Source organism: Poecilia reticulata, chromosome 17 (assembly GCF_904066995.2).
Source record: "Poecilia reticulata chromosome 17, P_reticulata-male-v2, whole genome shotgun sequence".
In the NCBI taxonomy this organism is placed as follows: domain Eukaryota; kingdom Metazoa; phylum Chordata; class Actinopteri; order Cyprinodontiformes; family Poeciliidae; genus Poecilia; species Poecilia reticulata.
Genome location: NC_088846.1, coordinates 26,467,379 through 26,478,002, shown reverse-complemented (window position 1 = coordinate 26,478,002; position 10,624 = coordinate 26,467,379).

Sequence of the window (10,624 nt, the reverse complement as noted above, 5' to 3'; positions counted from 1 at the left end):
CAGAAAAAGCACATGAATCATGTCTGACCTCATTCAACGGATGCCATTATGGAGCAGAAAGCCACGGTAAACCACCAGTGTCTGCTCACATTTGCAGACCACTCCCAGAAACACCACAGGATATCCTTTTTCAAGTAACAGTGCTTAGCTAATCCAAATACCAGTTCAACTGGCCCACTTGTGTGTTCACAGAAAGAGTGAGAGGGTGGAGTAACTGGGCAGCCTAAACATTACGGAACAACACATCCCTGCAGACCACATTGCCTGTTGCATCTCATCTGTCAGCCTGGTGCTCTGGGATAAAAGGAAAGCTCTACTTTCAGCTCTTGTTTCATCCTGTATTAAATATTCTGCCACTTTAAACAAAACTGTAAAAAAGAAAACAACTGATAGATTTATTTACCACACAGTTGCATATTTATTTGAGCCCCCCTCCACTCTGTGTACGATACAGCTCAGCATCCAGCTAAGCCTCTTAGTCGACAGCTGTGTCTCGCTCATTACAGTCATGTAGCTTGTACTGAAGATTTATTTTCATTGTGAAAGCATTAGGCCGTGGGCATCAATGAGACTTAGTGCAAAGAGATGACAATATAACCATGTCCTTCTTCTGTAGCCTTAACAATAAAGGTCTTTCAAATTAGAAAACAAAATGAATAAATAAGTCAGTTGTGACTTAATTAAAACTATTATTGCTGTGGTTCTTTTGCCAGAGGTGTTTTCAAATGTCAAAATTTTGCATGCAAAATCATGGGCTGCACAGTGGCGCAGTTGGTAGAGCTGTTGCCTTGCAGCAAGAAGGTTCTGGGTTCGATTCCCGGCCCCGGTCTTTCTGCATGGAGTTTGCATGTTCTCCCTGTGCATGCGTGGGTTTTCTCCAGGTACTCTGGTTTCCTCCCACAGTCCAAAAACATGACTGTCAGGTTAATTGGCCTCTCCAAATTGCCCCTAGGTGTGAGTGTGTGTGTGCATGGTTGTGTGTGTCTCTGTGTTGCCCTGCGACAGACTGGCGACCTGTCCAGGGTGACCCCGCCTCTCGCCTGGTATGCTAGCTGGAGATAGGCACCAGCACCCCTCCCGACCCCACTAAGGGACAAGGGTGTAAGAAAATGGATGGATGCAAAATCATGAAAATTGTGTTGCCACAAGGTTAAGTTCTGATTCACTCGTGTGTTTGAAGAGGAAAAAATAAAAATGTCCGCAGCGCTCCGATGTAAAGTCCAAACAAAAGTTTATTCCACAGCTTTGAGTCTTTACAAGAGCAGTAACGTTCTATGCTAACCTCTACAAAAACTACGGTTGAAAAACCGTGTGGCTCTGTCGCTCCTTTCGCAGCTCCTTCTCTCCCTTTGCTATCTACCTTGTTTTCACACAGTCCCCCTCATTTGCATAATTGCCAGGTGGCCAATTAACTATAAACATACTAATAGTAACACTTTTTCACAGTAAAACATTATGAAATTAGTTATATGCAATATAACAATTCTTCCAAAAATCAACAAATACACTTATTAAATTTATACTTAAACAAATAAGTTTTAACAGTAACTGGATGCTTTCTACATCAACTTGGCCTCCACATTCCGGCCCCTAATTGTGACCCTATTACACAATTACCAACTTAAAACTTGTGGAGCCAAAGTACTCAAATGCCTTACAAAATAATCAACATAAAAGATAAACAAACTTATCGATATCCAAGAATGACTGCTTCATTCCGATTCCTGTAAAAGGCAAATCTTTGTTATGGGTCTGTCCATCGTGTTTGTCTTTGTTTTGATTCTCACTTGACGCACCATTCCTGTCTTGTCAGAGATGGTTTGGATTACTTTCCCTGTAACCCAAGAGTTACGTGGAGCTGTGTCATCAACAATAAGCACTATATCTCCAACTTTAAAGTTGCGAGACAGACGGGTCCACTTTTGCCTTTCCTGAAGCAGTGGCAAATATTCTCTTGTCCAACGTTTCCAGAATATTTCTGACATATATTGTACTTGCTTCCATCTCCTTCTTGCATAGAGATCTTGCTTGTCAAACAGTCCAGGCGGAAAAGATGGTTTAGTTTTCAGAAGCAAGAGGTGATTGGGAGTGAGTACCTCCAAGTCGTTTGGATCGCTGGACACCGTAGTTATTGGTCGACTATTAATAACAGCTTCCGCCTCACACAGAAGTGTATGTAGGCCCTCTTCATCCAGTGTCTGCAGTCTTAATGTGGCATTTAAGATTTTCTTCACTGACTTTATTAATCTCTCCCAGACGCCGCCATGGTGGGATCCTGTGGGAGGATTGAACATCCATTGAATGCCTTGTTGTTGAAGGTGGTCTTCAATCTTGGACATGTTCCATTCATTAATGGCTCTCTTAAGTTCACGCTCTGCACCAATGAAATTCGTTCCATTATCAGAACGAAGAATCTTTACCTGGCCTCGTCTAGCTATGAAGCGACGAAGGGCATGAATAAAGGAATCCGTGTCCAGTGAGGCTGCCATTTCCAAGTGTATTGCACGGGTAGCTAAGCAGGTAAAAATGACGCCGTACCTTTTCACTACACTTCGACCACGTTTAACCTCAAACGGACCAAAGTAGTCCACTCCTGAGTTGGTAAACGGTGGATCATCTGGCAGAACTCTGTCTTGAGGAAGGTCTGCCATTTGTTGTTTTCCTACAACTCCATGCGCACGTCGGCAGACAATACACTTAGAGAGTATCCGTCTTACTGCGGTGTTGGCACCGGGAACCCAAAACTTTGTCCTCAGCTTGGAGATTACATGATTACGACCACAATGCGCCAAATTCTCATGAATTTCTCTGAAGATAAGCTTTGTGACGTGTTGATCCTTACTAAGGATTGCTGGACGCTTTGATTCCTCCGGTAGTGCAGATTTCCTAAGTCGTCCTCCAACCCTGAGAATGCCTTGTTCTAGTACTGGATTCAGTTTGAAAAGAGAACTAGTCTTCTTCACTCCTTGGCCCTTAGAAAGTGTGGTAATTTCTTCGGAAAATGCCTTAGCTTGGCAATAGTGAACAATTGCTTCTTCAGCTTCTGCAAGGTTCTCCATAGTTAGTTTCTTAATGTCCACTTGAAGCAGGCTTTCCTTGAAACTTCTCATTTCCTTTTCAACTTCAGATTGAGCTTTAACAGCATTTAACTCCTTCCTTTTGCGACACAGTTGCAGTAGGATACTCTTAACTTTAAGCATCCATGCAATTGCCCTTTTTAGTCGAAACCAGGATGAGAAGTACTGCAGGAATTCCTCCACTGCATCTTTACGTTCCTCAACAGTGTGAGCACAAATCAGTGCACTCTTCACCTCTGGGTCTTCTGTAGTCAGGTCTCCAATGGTATGCACACTTTCTGGCCATTGGTCCATGTGTTTAACGAGAAAGTCCGGCCCCTGTAACCACGCATGGTGGTGAACGAAGCTTTCTGCCTTGAGTCCCCTAGATGCACAGTCAGCAGGATTCAATGAGGTGTTGATATACCTCCATTGCTGTGGATTGGAGCACTTCAGGATGGCGTCCACACGATTAGCGACGAATGTGCGGAACCTACTTGTTTGGTTGCTGATATATTTTAGTACTGTAGTACTATCTGACCAAAACACGGATGGTTGGAGTGGAAGCTGCAGTTCTGTTGTTAGAACCTTGTCCATGCGTGTTGCCATGGTTGCTGCAGTAAGTTCCATACGGGGAATCGTTACAGGCTTAAGTGGGGCCACTCTTGCTTTCCCCAACATGAATGCACAATGAACTTTGTTACTACTGCTTTTCTGTAGCAAGTAGTTAACTGTACCGTAGCCCTCTTCACTGGCATCGGCAAAATGTTGCAGCTGGTTGTATACCGACTGTCCAAATCCTACAGGTTTAAAACATCTTGGGACATTTATGTTCTCCAACTGGTGGAGCTGGGTCTTCCACTCAAGCCACTTATGAGCCAAGTCTTCGGGTATGATGACATCCCAGCCAATCTTCCGCCTGCAAAGCTCTTGCAGAATCTTCTTCGCTTGAAGCATGACTGGTGACAGGATACCCAATGGGTCGTAGACAGAACTCATGATGGAAAGGATGTTCCTCCGAGTGGGAGCTTTGTCTGGCATTATGATCTTGAATCGGAAGCTGTCAGACTGAATACACCATTGGACTCCCAAAGCTCTCTCTATGGGAAGCATATCCTGATCCAGGTCCAGATCTTTAACTTCTGTTGTCCTCTCTTCTTCTGGAATAGCTGACAGCACTGCTCTGCTATTGCTAATCCATTTGGTGAGTCTGAATCCACCTCTGTGACATACTGCTCTCAGAGTGTGGTACAACTGTATGGCTTCATCTTCTGAGCTCACAGACTTTAAACAATCATCTACATAGAAGTTGTATAGCACTGTGTCAACTGCTTGATTGTTGGCCTGGTCTTGGTTGTCTTCGGCACACTTGCGTAGAGCGAAATTAGCACAGCTTGGTGATGAAGTTGCACCAAAAATGTGAACCACCATCTTGTACTCCACCATTTTCTGAGTAATATCGCCAGATTCCCACCACAGGAACCGTAGAAGGTCAGAATCATCATCAGGCACCCTCACTTGGTGAAACATTGCTTCCACATCTGCCATAACGGCCACCTCTTCTTGTCTGAATCTAATAATCACTCCAAGAAGAGTACTGGTGAGATTTGGTCCTTGTAATAGCTGGTTGTTTAGAGCAGTGCCTTTGTACGACGCTCCACAGTCAAAGACCACCCTAAGTTTGTGTTTCTTAGGATGGTAAACTCCGTGATGTGGCAGGTACCAAACCTTCCCATCATCACGATCCAGGTCCTTTTCTGGTACTTTCACTGCATAACCTTTGTCTATGATGTTACTCATGAAACCTGAGTATTCAGTGTGGAACGAAGAGTTCTTCTCCAATTTCCTCTTTAGGTTTAAAGCACGTTGCTCGGCCACTTTACGGTTGTTGGGCATCTGAATATGTTTGTTCCGTAACGGCAAGGCAATACTGTAATGTCCATCAACAATGGTAGCTGACTGTGTTGTAATCTCCAAAAACTGCAAATCCTCCCTTGACATTTCTTGTTTCTCGTCTCTGTCACACTCAGGAAAGTCACCTTTAAACTGCTGACGCCAGAGTTCATCCAATGTGCTTACTGATATGCGGTTTGCTGAGACTTGAATCAACCCTTGTGTTGCACTTTGTGAAATGTGTCCTTGGAGGGGTTCACTGATGGTCCAACCAAGCCTCGTTCTCACAGCGTATGGACCGCCATTTTCACTTACTATGACCTGCCAAGGTTCGATAGCTTTAGGAGCATTGTTACCGATCAGAAGTCCAACCTTTGCTTCAATCTTGGGTATAGACACCTGCTGAAGGTAGGGCCACCTCTTCACATAGTCTTGTGAAGGAACGTTGTCAGCAGAAGCAGGAATGTTGCTGTGACTGTACGTTTCTGGCAACTCAAAAAAATCATTACTGTCTAAGCTGCTTATTTCCAACCCAGAAACCATTTGACTACTGATGACATTTTCTTTTCCCATTGTTTTCAGCAAAATCTTTGTTTTCCTGCCTGAAACGTTGAGCTCGTGCATCAGCTCTTCAGTGCAAAAACAAGCTGTACTGCCTGAGTCCAGAAAAGCATACGTGTATGCCACCTTTTGACCTCTTTTCAGTTTGACTTTAACTGGAACTATTGCCAGCGTGTGCTCTGGTTTCTCTGTACCATGGCTGGATGCATTCATTCCCACAAATCCATTTACAACTGACTCGGTCAGTTGTTCCTTTCCCTCACTTGTTCCGGCTTCTGATCCTGCCTCGTTAACACCACTGGACTTTATCTTCATGTGAAGTATTGTTGGATGTGATTGTGCACAAACCTGACAGCTTGCCTTTTCTTTGCACAAATTACTCATGTGTCCCTTTTTAAGGCAGCTAAAGCACAATCCTTTAATTCGCAAGAAATCAATCTTTTCCTTGTGAAGTGACTTCCTCATCTTTTTGCATTGTTCCATAGTATGCTCCTCACCATGACAGAAGAGACAAGGTTTGGAAAATGCACACATCTGATTTCCGCTGACCTTTGTCTTAACCTTGGTAGATGTGTCCTGGGTAGTGGTAATAGTTGCGGCTGTGGTGAATCCTTTTTTGATGCCACCTCTTCTTTGCAACTTGTCATCCACTTGTTCTTTAACTTGGAGCTTTAAGGTACTGTCCTTTATGTCACCAAACAGTGGATGTAAAATTTCTTTGGCCTGTTTATTGACAAAATCCACCAGATCGGCAAACTTGACTCTGCGTTTTTCCTTTTCCAAGATTCCACAAGCATGCGTTCGCCACCTTTCTCTCATTTTGTAAGGAAGCTTGGCAATGATGGCACGCATGTTGGCAGTACTATCCAACTCCTCCATGTACTCTACATCTGCCATTGCATTACGACATCCAGCAAGATAGAGCCCGAACGCATGAAGAGCCTCTCCGTCGTCAGACTTGATAGTTGGCCAACCAAGAGCCTTGTTAATGTATGCCACTGATATCTTGTAGGCGTTTCCAAAGTGTTCTTCCAAAAGTCTCCTAGCTTCATTATAACCACGTGTAGGTTCCATATGAAGACAACTTCTTATCAATTCTCGTGGCTGTCCACTAGTGTACTGTTCCATGTAGTACAGACGATCTTTGTCACTTTCTGTTTTATCCTCCACACCGTGTTCAAATGCCCGAATGAATAATCGATACTCTAATGGATCCCCTTTAAAAACTGAAATGTTCTGAGGGGGCAATGCTGCCAACTTCTGCTGCTTTGTTAGCACTTCGACTACACCCTGCAGAGCACTTGGAGCCTGTAATGACTGAGAGGTAACAGCGTGTGTTCGATGTACATTTTGAATAACGTTATCGTTCCATATTTGACACTCTTGTGTTTGGAAAGGACTATTTGACTGCCTTTGAGCAAACAAATCTTCAGCTCTGTGCGACGTCACATAGGAGTTCATTCCATTCTGTTTGGTTGCACAACTGGATGCCTTAGATGCACAACCTTCATATTCTGAGAGAATCTTGATCTTTGCCTCATTTGCTGCTAGTGCTGTTCGTATTTCTAGCTCCTCTTTTTCAACTTTAAGTTTTGCCTCTCTTTCCTCCAATAGGCGTCTCTGTTTCAAAGCTGATGCCTGAACCAACAGCTTAGCTCGTTCCAACTCTGCTTTCATTCGTGTGGAGGATGCAGATGATGATGTACAAGAGCCATGTTCAGAAGAGTTTTTATGACTTCGTTTCGACAAAGATGCGTTAGATACGCTGTCGCATGGATTAATCTCGTTATTGCATTTTTCAGCCTCTGCTGCGCATTTAGCCTTGTTATCAATCCAAGCCAAAGCTGTCTCAGCAAAAGCCTTGAAAGAATCAGCCTTAGGTTCAAACCAATTTTCTTGATCTGATTTTAAATCTTCTTCTGACATTTGTTGGAGCAGCTCCTTTACATTTGTGTTCAAACCACAAAACTCTCCAAACAGTCTATTAAATTCTTTCATTAACTGGCTTGCCTCAGTTAAGCTGATATCATCTTCATTTTCTATCAGCCGTCGCACCTTCACTGTGCCTGTTAACTTTGCTAACGTGGCTCTTCGTAAACCAAATGCACGCTGCAACTTTTGTTCCATAGCTTTAGGTGTGACTTTTACTGCTCTAGCTTCCATAGTAGCCACTGCATCCTCTTTTTCGACGTTCATGACATACAATTTACAAATAGCAACAACAGAAAGTTTCTTGGCTCATCCGAAAAGCATGCGTGTCGTCAAGAAGAGCACTTAGCATCCACATTGACTCAGCATTTTCCTCGGTAAAATATTTCCACTACTCACGTTTCTTCCAGCTTGGGTTTTTCTTTGTTGCTGCTTGAAATCCGTCCACAGATGAAAGTTAATCCACAGAGCAGGTTTTTCAACGAAATGTGTTGCCACAAGGTTAAGTTCTGATTCACTCGTGTGTTTGAAGAGGAAAAAATAAAAATGTCCGCAGCGCTCCGATGTAAAGTCCAAACAAAAGTTTATTCCACAGCTTTGAGTCTTTACAAGAGCAGTAACGTTCTATGCTAACCTCTACAAAAACTACGGTTGAAAAACCGTGTGGCTCTGTCGCTCCTTTCGCAGCTCCTTCTCTCCCTTTGCTATCTACCTTGTTTTCACACAGTCCCCCTCATTTGCATAATTGCCAGGTGGCCAATTAACTATAAACATACTAATAGTAACACTTTTTCACAGTAAAACATTATGAAATTAGTTATATGCAATATAACAATTCTTCCAAAAATCAACAAATACACTTATTAAATTTATACTTAAACAAATAAGTTTTAACAGTAACTGGATGCTTTCTACATCAACTTGGCCTCCACAAAAATCATTGAATGTTTTCTGTGGCTCATACAGGTGTAATACCAAGTTGTAATGCACAATTTCCCACCACTTCTCTTGTGCTGACTTTAACAGCACAGTCGTGTGTCAGATGAAGTAAAAACAAAAGAAAAAACTGAGTACACATTCCTGAAGGGCTTCTGAGCCAACTTTGAACTCTAAGAAAACTCCCGTAACCTATCTTCCTTTTCTTCATGTAAAGTCTCTGGCAAAATATTCATATTTGTTTAATCTTACATCCTGAACAAATGGTCTCCTCAGCTAAATGTGGTGGAGGTCACATCTGATCTGGAGTCTCCACCTATTTAGAGTAGGAGCAAATGAAACTAATGAAGAATTTTCATTAAATAAAATGGTTTGTTGGTTTCCAGTGGCCATGCATACCTTGTTTTGTCTTCAAACTTATGTAGACGGTTTTATATTGTTCAAGTTTAAGGTAGGTTTTATAGTACTCAGCAAGGAAGTTTTCGCACGCATTTATTCCAGGCGGACATGTTTCACAAACCACACTAGTCACAATGTTGGCATGTTTAATAAAACCCCAATTAAATTGTTTGTTGTGATAGTAAAGTACAACATGACCAATTCTGCAAAGCGCTTTAATTCATCTAAATAACAGACATGAACCTTCTGATGTGCATTTGATGCTCTAAAGTCTTTGGTAGTGAAACTTGTCATAAAATTAACAGTACTGACAATAACTACCACTAAAGGTAAAGGTACAAAGGACTTAAATTAACTTTTTTCTATAGTGGCATAACCTCAAATGGTGATGACTTGCAAAGTCATCATAAAAGATAAATCGTTAAAATACCAAATGAAACATGCAAAAAGTTGCTCAGCAGTTATAAGGTTTTGATCACAATAATGTCAATGGCATGTATTTTCACTTATTATTCAGGATAATAAAAATATTTCCAATAAGTTTTGTTATTAATTCTTTTGTTATTCCCTTATGGAGATGCTTCTCTCATTTTCAATCAGAAATACACTTCTTGATTTAAAAAAGAAAAAGAAACAAGATTAAAAAGTATAATTTTACACCAAAATCTGCCAACAGTATAATTATTTCTTTCTCGATTTTTCTAGTCTTCTTTCCCATATAATTTTTTTCATACATCTTACTGAAAAACTACTGTTAAATGTCTCTGATTTTATTGATTTGGTTGGAAAACCATAAATAAAACACATTTCTTTAGTCTTAGAATTCTTAAAATATTCAAAATAGACAAGCCCATCTTTAATTAGGAGCAGATCGTCTTTTGTGCATTATTGAAGACATAACAGAACACAAACCACCTGTTTTATTTAAATTTTATTTAAATTCTGCTGGAAATTCACAATCCCTCTGTAAAAAATCTTCTTACAAAAAGACAAAAATCTTTATGAGATTTAAAAATCCACCCATGTTTATGTTAAATTTCCCAGATTTCCTTCATATTACATCTGGTTCATTTTCAACACGTTAAGGTTAATGACTGGTATGTTTACCCTGACTGGGCTTACGCTTTGGGCTGGACGATGACCCGGTCGTCTGTTCTCATGGTGCCCATGTGGGCAGCAGGACACCTATATTTGACACCAGGAACCCTCAGACAGGCTGGTACTCAGAAAACAGACTAAAAGCTGAAATAAAATACCAAAAACGGATTATTTTGGCAGGAATTCATCACTTTAAAATTTTAAAGATGGCTGAAGGGTTCAAGTGGCAGCTTGATGAATTGATGCTTTTTTTTATTGCACTAATCTTTTTCTGCTTTGCACCCCAGTGTTTTGATGTCACCTGTCGTCCTGCTGTAGACCCACCTGGACCTCAAACTGAGGAAGGAGTTCAGCTGAACTCACCTTAAGTTTTGAATCTTATCTAATAAAATGCAAAATGTATAGATTTTTTGTGCAGTTTTCACTTAATTACTACTTCGAATGTTTTTTTTGAGTCTGTATACTGCAGTTAATGATTGATGACTAAATCAGTTGACAATTATTTCAATAATTGACTCATCGCGATTAATCCGATCAATCGTTTCAGCCCTACTTATTTTAGAACTGTAATATAAAGTAATGCATCAGAAACCCAAAACCTTCAATGCAATTTGGTTCCATTTTCTAAAAACACACAAACACTTGTTAACTAGACTTGTTTTGGCCCAATCTTATCAGTTTGTTTTGCTGCTGTGTTTTTTTGTTCACAGTAATCACAGAAGCCTTCCCCATTAATCACCCAAAAAGCACAC